Here is an 8,761-nt window from a genome sequence, read left to right as displayed (position 1 = left end):
GGATACCTAGGAGGGCAAGGGGTCAGGGCTGAGGCACTGTATGTCTTTATGGCTTTAACCATTTCCCTGCCAAATACATTTTTAAAAACATCTCTCTCTATTCTGTCTATTCTGTTTCTGTGATTTCCTGCTTAGTGAGAAGAAAATACTGCAGCACTGGAGAAGAGACGAAGGTAGGGGGCTTGTTACATTCCACCCCCCCTGTTCCTGGTAGTCTAGCTTCTGCTTTATGAGTGTGTCTAATTGTTATGAGTCAGCACCCAACATTTATATCTCATCCCTGCCAGTTAGGAAGGATGACATGATCAGGCTTTGTTCAGTGCAGAATATGACATTGTCTTAAACTAGTGTCGATGTCTGTGCCTGCATGGAAATCTATTTAGCATAATAAAAAAAGTCCCCATCAAAATGTGTCTGTTTAAACTAGAGATATCTTTTGCATGGGCTGCGACATCTGGGGTGGAAGGTAGCAGAGCTACAGCGGTGTTTGTCAGACCAGGAGACATCCCAAATATCGGTCTTCTCACAAAAAATGTCTGTAGTGTCCGAACGGAATATGACCTCACCATCAATAGCAGAGAATCCCGCAAACACCTACTTCACCAGTCAAAAGTTTGGACACACCTACTCCAGGGTTTTTCTTTATTTTTACTATTTTCTATATTGTAGAATAATAGTGAAGACATCAAAACTATGAAATAACACATATGGAATTATGTAGTAACCAAAAAACTGTTAAACAAATCAAAATACGTTTTATATTTTAGAATCCTCAAAGTAGCCACCCTTTGCCTTGATGACAGCTTTGCACTCTCTTGGTATTCTCTTAACCAGCTTCATGAGGTAGTCACCTGGAATGGATTACAATTAACAGGTGTGCCTTCTACATTGTAGTACAAAAAATACAAACTGGAATGAGTAGGTGTGTCCAAACTTTTGATTGGTACAGTATATGTTCACACGCTTCTCGGGACTCATCTGAAGTTGTTACCGCTGATATGTGAACTTCTGTCTGTAGCTTCCGCACTGTTTGGGCCACAAACTAATATGACCCCACCATCAAAATCCACAAGCCTCACAACCCGTTCTTTTATAGCTCAATACTCACAACACTCTTGAAGGTAACCCGGTACCAGTTTGGGGAAGGAAACAAAAGAACGGTTTAATATGGGTAAAAAAGATTATTATAACAATTTCAAGATCTTTTGGTATTGACCTTCGGTGGCTTGCTTTTGGAGTCAGGTCCAGGAGTGGTTGTTAAGTCATAATATCAGGATGCTCTCGATGGTGCAGCTGTAGAACCTTTTGCGGATCTCAGGACCCATGCCAAATCTTTTTAGTTTCCTGAGGGGGAGTAGGCTTTGTCGTGCCCTCTTCACGACTGTCGTGGTGTGTTTGGACCATTCTAGTTTGTTGTTGATGTGGACACCAAGGAACTTGAAGCTCTCAAACTTCTCCACTACAGCCCCGTCGATGAGAATGGGGGCGTGCTCAGTGCTCCTTTTCCTGTAGCCCACAATCATCTCCTTAGTCTTGGTTACGTTGAGGGATGGGTTGTTATTCTGGCACCACCCGGCCAGGTCTCTGACCTCCTCCCGATAGGCTGTCTCGTTGTTGTCGGTGATCAGGCCTACCACTGTTATGTCGTCTGCAGACTTAATGATGGTGCTTCTCGGTAGAAATGGTACAAATAGGGAGGTTCAAGACCCGGGTAAGACATCATACTAAAATAGAAGGATGTATTGCAAAAGGAAATGTATTGGGAAAGATGGGTTAGTCTGAGGGTGGAATTAAGATTGTAGTCTTCCAGGAACAAGGCCTAACAAAACAAATAAACTGGTACTTATAAATCCCATATATTTTCTTCCATTTCTGTAACCTCTAACTTCAGTGGACTAAATCAGGGTCACGCAGTGTTTCTTGATAGTCTTAAACAATTCTACCTTGAAACAAAAGTATACACCTCATACACATGGTTATGGGCTTAAAAAACATGACACCTGTACCATGATAGATATAGGGCTCTAGTTTAATCAACCTAACGCAATGGTAAATCTAATTGCAGGTGGTAGTGCTATAAGTACAGGGGTGTGTCAGAAATAGCTATGCTATTTTCACTATCACAATTATTGGCGCACTTGTTGGCATTGGCACAAAAGGGCTGGGTTTTGGGTGTGTCGAAGTTGTGGATGCGTTGAGGCTTGGCCCCTCACTGGCCAATCAGAATGTGCTCCATGGAGAAACACAGTTGAAGTCGTAAGTTTACATACACCTTAGCCAAATACAATAAAACTCAGTTTTTCACAATTCCTGAAATTTTTTCCTAGTAAAAATGTATTGTTTTAGGTCAGTTAGAATCACCACTTTATTTTAAGAATGTGAAATGTCAGAATAATAATAATAATGATTTATTTCAGCTTTTATTTCTTTCATCACATTCCCAGTGTGTCAGAAGTTTTCATACACTCAATTAGTATTTGGTAGCATTGTCTTTAAATTGTTTAACTTGGGTCAAACGTTATGAGTAGCCTTCCACAAGCTTCCCACAATAAGTTGGGTGAATTTTGGCCCATTCCTCCTGACAGAGCTGGTGTAACTGAGTCAGGTTTAGTGGCCTCCTTGCTCGCACACACTTTTTCAGTTCTGCCCACCAATTTTCTATGGGATTGACTAAATGACTTAAATGTAAATGTAATGTAAATGGATTGAGGTGATGGCCACTCCAACACCTTGACTTTGTTGTCCTTAAGCCATTTTGCCACAACTTTGGAAGTATGCTTGGGGTCATGGTCATTGGGGACAAGCTTTAACTTCCTGACTGATGTCTTGAGATGTTGCTTCAATATATCCACATAATTTTCCGGCTTCATGATGCCATCTATGTTGTGAAGTGCACCAGTCCCTCCTGCAGTAAAGCACCCCCACAACATAATGCTGCCACCCCCGTGCTTCACGGTTGGGATGGTGTTCTTCGGCTTGCAAGCCTCTCCCTTTTTCCTCCAAACATAACAATGGTCATTATGGCGAAACCGATCTATTTTTGTTTCATCAGACAAGAGGACATTTCTCCAAAAAGTCTGATCTTTGTCCCCATGTGCAGTTGCAAAATGTTGTTTTACTGTGGATATAGATACTTTTGTACCTGTTTCCTCCAGCATCTTCACAAAGTCCTTTGCTGTTGTTCTGGGATTGGTTTGCACTTTTCGCGCCAAAGTAAGTTCACCTCCAGGAGACAGAACGCGTCTCCTTCCTGAGCGGTATGACGGCTGCGTGGTCCCATGGTGTTTATACTTGCGTACTATTGTTTGTACAGATGAACGTGGTACCTTCAGGTGTTTGGAAATTGCTCCCAAGGATGAACCAAAATGGTGGAGGTCTACAATTTATTTTCTGAGTTCTTGGCTAATATCTTTTGATTTTCCCATGATGTCAAGCAAAGAGGCACTGAGTTTGAAGGTAGGCCTTGAAATACATCTACAGGTAAACCTCAGAATATTATTTATTTATTTTATTTCACCTTTATTTAACCAGGTAGGCTAGTTGAGAACAAGTTCTCATTTGCAACTGCGACCTGGCCAAGATAAAGCATAGCAGTGTGAACAGACTACACAGAGTTACACATGGAGTAAACAATTAACAAGTCAATAACACAGTAGACACAAAAGAGAGTCTATATACATTGTGCATTGTGTGCAAAAGGCATGAGGAGGTAGGCGAATAATTAAAATTTTGCAGATTAACACTGGAGTGATAAATTATCAGATGGTCATGTACAGGTAGAGATATTGGTGTGCAAAAGAGCAGAAAAGTAAATAAATAAAAACAGTATGGGGATGAGGTAGGTAAAATTGGATGGGCTATTTACCGATAGACTATGTACAGCTGCAGCGATTGGTTAGCTGCTCAGATAGTAGATGTTTGAAATTGATAAAAGTCTCCAACTTCAGCGATTTTTGCAATTCGTTCCAGTCACAGGCAGCAGAGAACTGGAACGAAAGGCGGCCAAATGAGGTATTGGCTTTAGGGATGATCAGTGAGATACACCTGAATGACTCAAATGATGTCAATTAGCCTACCAGAAGCTTTTAAAGCCATGACATCATTTTCTAGAATTTTCCAAGCTGTTTAAAGGCACAGTCAAATTAGTGTATGTGAACTTCTGACCAACAGGAATTGTGATACAGTGAATTTTAAGTGAAATAATCTGTCTGTAAACAATTGTTGGAAAAATTACTTGTGTCATGCACAAGGTAGATGTCCTAACTGACTTGCCAAAACTATAGTTTGTTAACAAGAAATTTGTGGAGTGGTTGAAAAATGAGTTTTAATGACTCCAACCTAAGTGTATGTTAACTTCCGGCTTCAACTGTGTGTGGTTGCATCAAGTTGTGTGTTTTTACGGTCGTTTATGTATTGCCTTGGAATCAACTCCAATTCCAATGTTAGTCATTTATAGTTTGTTAAATGTCTTACAGAAACAAAATAACAAAATGTAAACCTATCTTTGCTAAATATGTTAACTTCAACCCATTTTCAGTCCACATTGTTTTAAGTAATTGCATAGCTTCAATAGCATTCACACTGATTTAGAGGCTAGGACTGTAAATTACATCATGGCTGAGCATGGACATGCCAAAAATTGTCAATAAACAGATTCAATTATTTATTGATAAGGCCTAAAAAGAGAGAGTATAATGCCAGTGGCAACCCGTCATTTAGGGCAGTTGTGTTGAGTTAATAAATAAGTAAGACAGCGCCAAAGAAAATCTATTCTATGCTGCTGCATAAATGATGTAATATGCCAGGAAGATATGTATACTGTAGCTAAGAAAGTAAAACTAAGTGTATGTTGTGTAATAGGATGTTAGTAGCCCATGTGCCTCACCCTAATAATTTGGTCTATTTACCCCTCTTAATTTTACCTACTGTTCTGACTTGGTGGTGCACATGTAGCCTATAATCTGTTTTAGATAAATGTAATCATCGAATATTGTAAGAGTTTTCTTTGTCTGCTTATATGCCTCCTTTATTTATTCTACGGTTCTGACTTGGTGTACAGGGAGAACACTGTAAAAACTGCCCATTTTCTTAATTCTGTCCTATACATTTCAAAAGTGCTGAACAAATAGTTCTAGTGACTACGTCCGTCCCAGCTCGCTCATTATCGTCTTAATCGAAATTACAGATTGCCTCTGATCCGCATGTCTTCCCCTTATGTCATAGTTTGTACATCTCAATTGTCATTAGAAACCACATTTGTTTAAGCAAATCATCCATATCAGATAGGTTTTTTTAAAGGCAGTAAATGAGGCTGAATGAACTGTTTCACTGCCAGACAAGGCTCTGCTGATAGCTAGGTGTAGCAGTGACAATATGTTGGGACTGCTGTTAGGACATCTTTATGTAGGCCCTAACAGTTTGTGGGCACCGTTTGTCACCGTTATAGTGCAATTCGTGTATTGTTTTGTGTTGTTGTTGTGTAGGGGCTTTACTGGCATGCATGCATGCCAAATAATATGGACCTGACTAAAATGCAACGATTAAAAAGGAATGTCAGCTCACTGTTTTAACTCCTCTCAAACGGTATATTTGAATAATGCTTTGGTGAGTAAGATTTATTTATTTATTATATTTCAAAATACGAATTATACATGCACCAAAAGCACATTACTCTACTCTTGTTCCATGCGCCTATGGGCAGTGTGGATCACGGCTGGATAGGCTGCGTTTCTGCTGTCACAATTCATACTATAACCAACTGCGTTACCGCTAAAACCAGCTTTTGTAGTTGGTCTTAAATATCCCTATCGGTGCTGCCTGAAATTAGCACTTTGGATAATGTTTTTACGGACACACCTCAAATATTCCCACCACGCCAATCTGAGCGCAAGTGAGCTGATTTAAAACAGGTAAATTGCCGAACCTGGCGTTAGAGCTGGAAAGTGCCAACGCACCAGTTTTTACATGATCAAATTGCAAACGAACGTGTGTTTGACACTAGCGCTGCTTTAACGCCAGCCGAAAATAGAGTATTGAATTGAATGTTGAGTTTGCGTCCCAATATGACACTTTATTTACATAACAGAAGAATGAAACATAACATAACCGTTTGACATAGAAACACCTGATTTTCAGCAATAATTTTGTATGTATGTTTATGAATTATGAAATTATGAAAAATATTAATCATATTCCACCCATGAGGCCACTAGGGCATTTGACTACATGAAAGGGCTACACTGTTGAGAATGAGTTGGCTGTCCCAGAAATTAGGGTTGATATAATTGCCTTACATGACCATTATTTTAAAGATATTAAATATGTATCTATTGGGGTGTAGGGCGCACTCCAAGGAAGCACATTTTGAAATGGGAATGTAGGGATTCGGCTGACATTTGTTCAATATTTGATTGGTTCTACAACTCTGTAATATCATGTCCCACCTTTAATCCAGATGTTCAATTTCCTATTGGGTTTAGATCAGTCCATCTGTCTTCAGTTTCTAATGTTGCATGCTAAGCTCTCGAGCTCTGAGTAGAGGTCTTGTCATGTCCGTTCCAAAATGGACCCAGGGATTTTCTCCCCGGTTCCTACCCAAATATATATTTTTTTAAATATGGAGACCTGGTCCGAACAGACCCGAGGACAACTAGACCCGGCCCCGTTCTAGACCTGGTCTGATCTGATCCGAGTAAGGGGAGGTAGCAGAAAACCTGTTGGCTCTTGGTCATTATAGCCTATCCACCTGATTTAACATTTAATTCTTCCATTGACTGATCTAAGTGGCACACACAGAGCCAGAGGCTATTGCCGATTTGATGACTTGTGATTGGCCAACAACAACATCAAGCTATGCTCGCCACTCTCATAAAAAGCCTGAGCAACAGCTCTCTAGGGTCCTTACCGTCAAATCCGTTATAATTACACATACACAAGACCCGTGACAATCAAATCAGATCTGACCCGGATCCGGATCCCGGATCCAACAGCACACCCAACAGAATTTCGGGCCGAGCCGGTCGGGTCCTGGATAATCAGGTTCGACTGGACCCGTGAATACCTCTGAGTATTTTCACTTAATCTTAGTGGAAAAGGTAACACCTTATATTAACAGCCTCAGTAACAACATATATGGGTTGGGTAAATTGTAAATGTAGAATATCCTTCTAAATGAGAAGTCCAAGGAACCGCTCATGACTGATGTCCATCCTACTGCTTCCTACTAAATGTCTGTCTGCACAATGATAAACTGTTGTCATGCAACACTTCTCTATCATATTTAGACATATTTTTATTTGAATGTACTTTTTGATCAAAAATATTGTAGATTTTTTAACAGATCAATATCTCTTTAGCATAATTGAATGTATTTCATCAGCCCATAGAAATCAGCCTGCTTGTGTTGTGTTGCGTTCTGACCTCCAACAGATAGAATGCTTGGAAGTACAGTTATCCTAAGAGAACTGGTGGTCTGCTCCAAGGCATGTCATTGTATTCTCTCATGCATATTCACCTATTAATGTAAACCTCTGAGCATGCAGATTAGTCATGTCTCCACAGTGGACTCTTTTACTGTGTCCTGTTGTTTTTGTTTGATTATGTGCTATTTGTGCACCCTTTTGTACTGTGTGTGTGCATGTGTGCAGCTAGGTGGTACATGCTTGTGTGTATATGTGTGCATGCGTACGTGTGTGCGTGCATAGCTAGGTGGTACAGTACGTGCTCGTCCATGCCTAGACACATGGCTTTGTCTTGTCCTGGCACCATGCTCAGCTCACCAGATGTTCCCCTGTTTCATCATGCTCCTCGAGCACTATATGTTACAGAGGACAGTTGTGCTGTGTTAAGAGCTTCTCACTGGCTGCTCAAAATACAACCTGCACTCTTTCATTGTAAAGTCTTGCTCTGTAGAGAAAGAAATTACATGGAATAATAGTAATATGGAATAATAGTGATTGACAATGTCTTGATTAAAAATAGGTCAAAGAAATAAAAGACTGACTATGGCTGTTTTAATTAGCCTACCTGTGATCCTTCTGGGTTCAGTGACATGGTACAATGGGTTACCAACCGCATTATTAAGTGTTGTTTACTGTGCTCTGGGCCTCACTGGTTATAAGATCACAGGTGGACCTTGTGTAATGGAGAATTGCCATGATAAAGGGGAAGGATGCACACACACACACACACACACACACACACACACACACACACACACACACACACACACACACACACACACACACACACACACACACACACACACACACACACACACACACACACACACACACACACACATGCTAAGCAGCTGAGATACACCCAGGTTGAATTGGAGCAAGCTGTCCCCCTTGTCCACCCCGCCAGTCACCCACCCTTCACACAAACCCACTCACAAACACATAAAGTGGAGCTGTCAAATAAGGCACCACTTGTTTTGAAGGGGAAAATTCAGACTTATTAATTCAAAAATGAAGCATGCCTTGGGATTTTTGGAGGGAGGCAGACATGAAAACAAGGAAAACTCTTCTGACAAGGAGAGGAGTAGTCTCTTTATTAATGCAAATGAGTGTGTGAAAATTCAAGGAGCTGCTAGTGGGCTCTGAGGCTCCTACATCAGTCACATCAGCCTCCCACTCCCCAGCAGGCAGAATTAAAGCAGAGAGATCTATAAGACCTAGGAGCATAACAGCTAAAGGGCCTATAGCTAGTGTTAACAGGCTCATAGGGCATGGAAGTCCTGTGGCTGGCTGGCATTTAC

Source organism: Oncorhynchus keta, chromosome 23 (assembly GCF_023373465.1).
Source record: "Oncorhynchus keta strain PuntledgeMale-10-30-2019 chromosome 23, Oket_V2, whole genome shotgun sequence".
Lineage (NCBI taxonomy): Eukaryota > Metazoa > Chordata > Actinopteri > Salmoniformes > Salmonidae > Oncorhynchus > Oncorhynchus keta.
The sequence above is the reverse complement of the archived record's forward strand: the minus strand, read 5'-3'. Positions refer to the sequence as shown.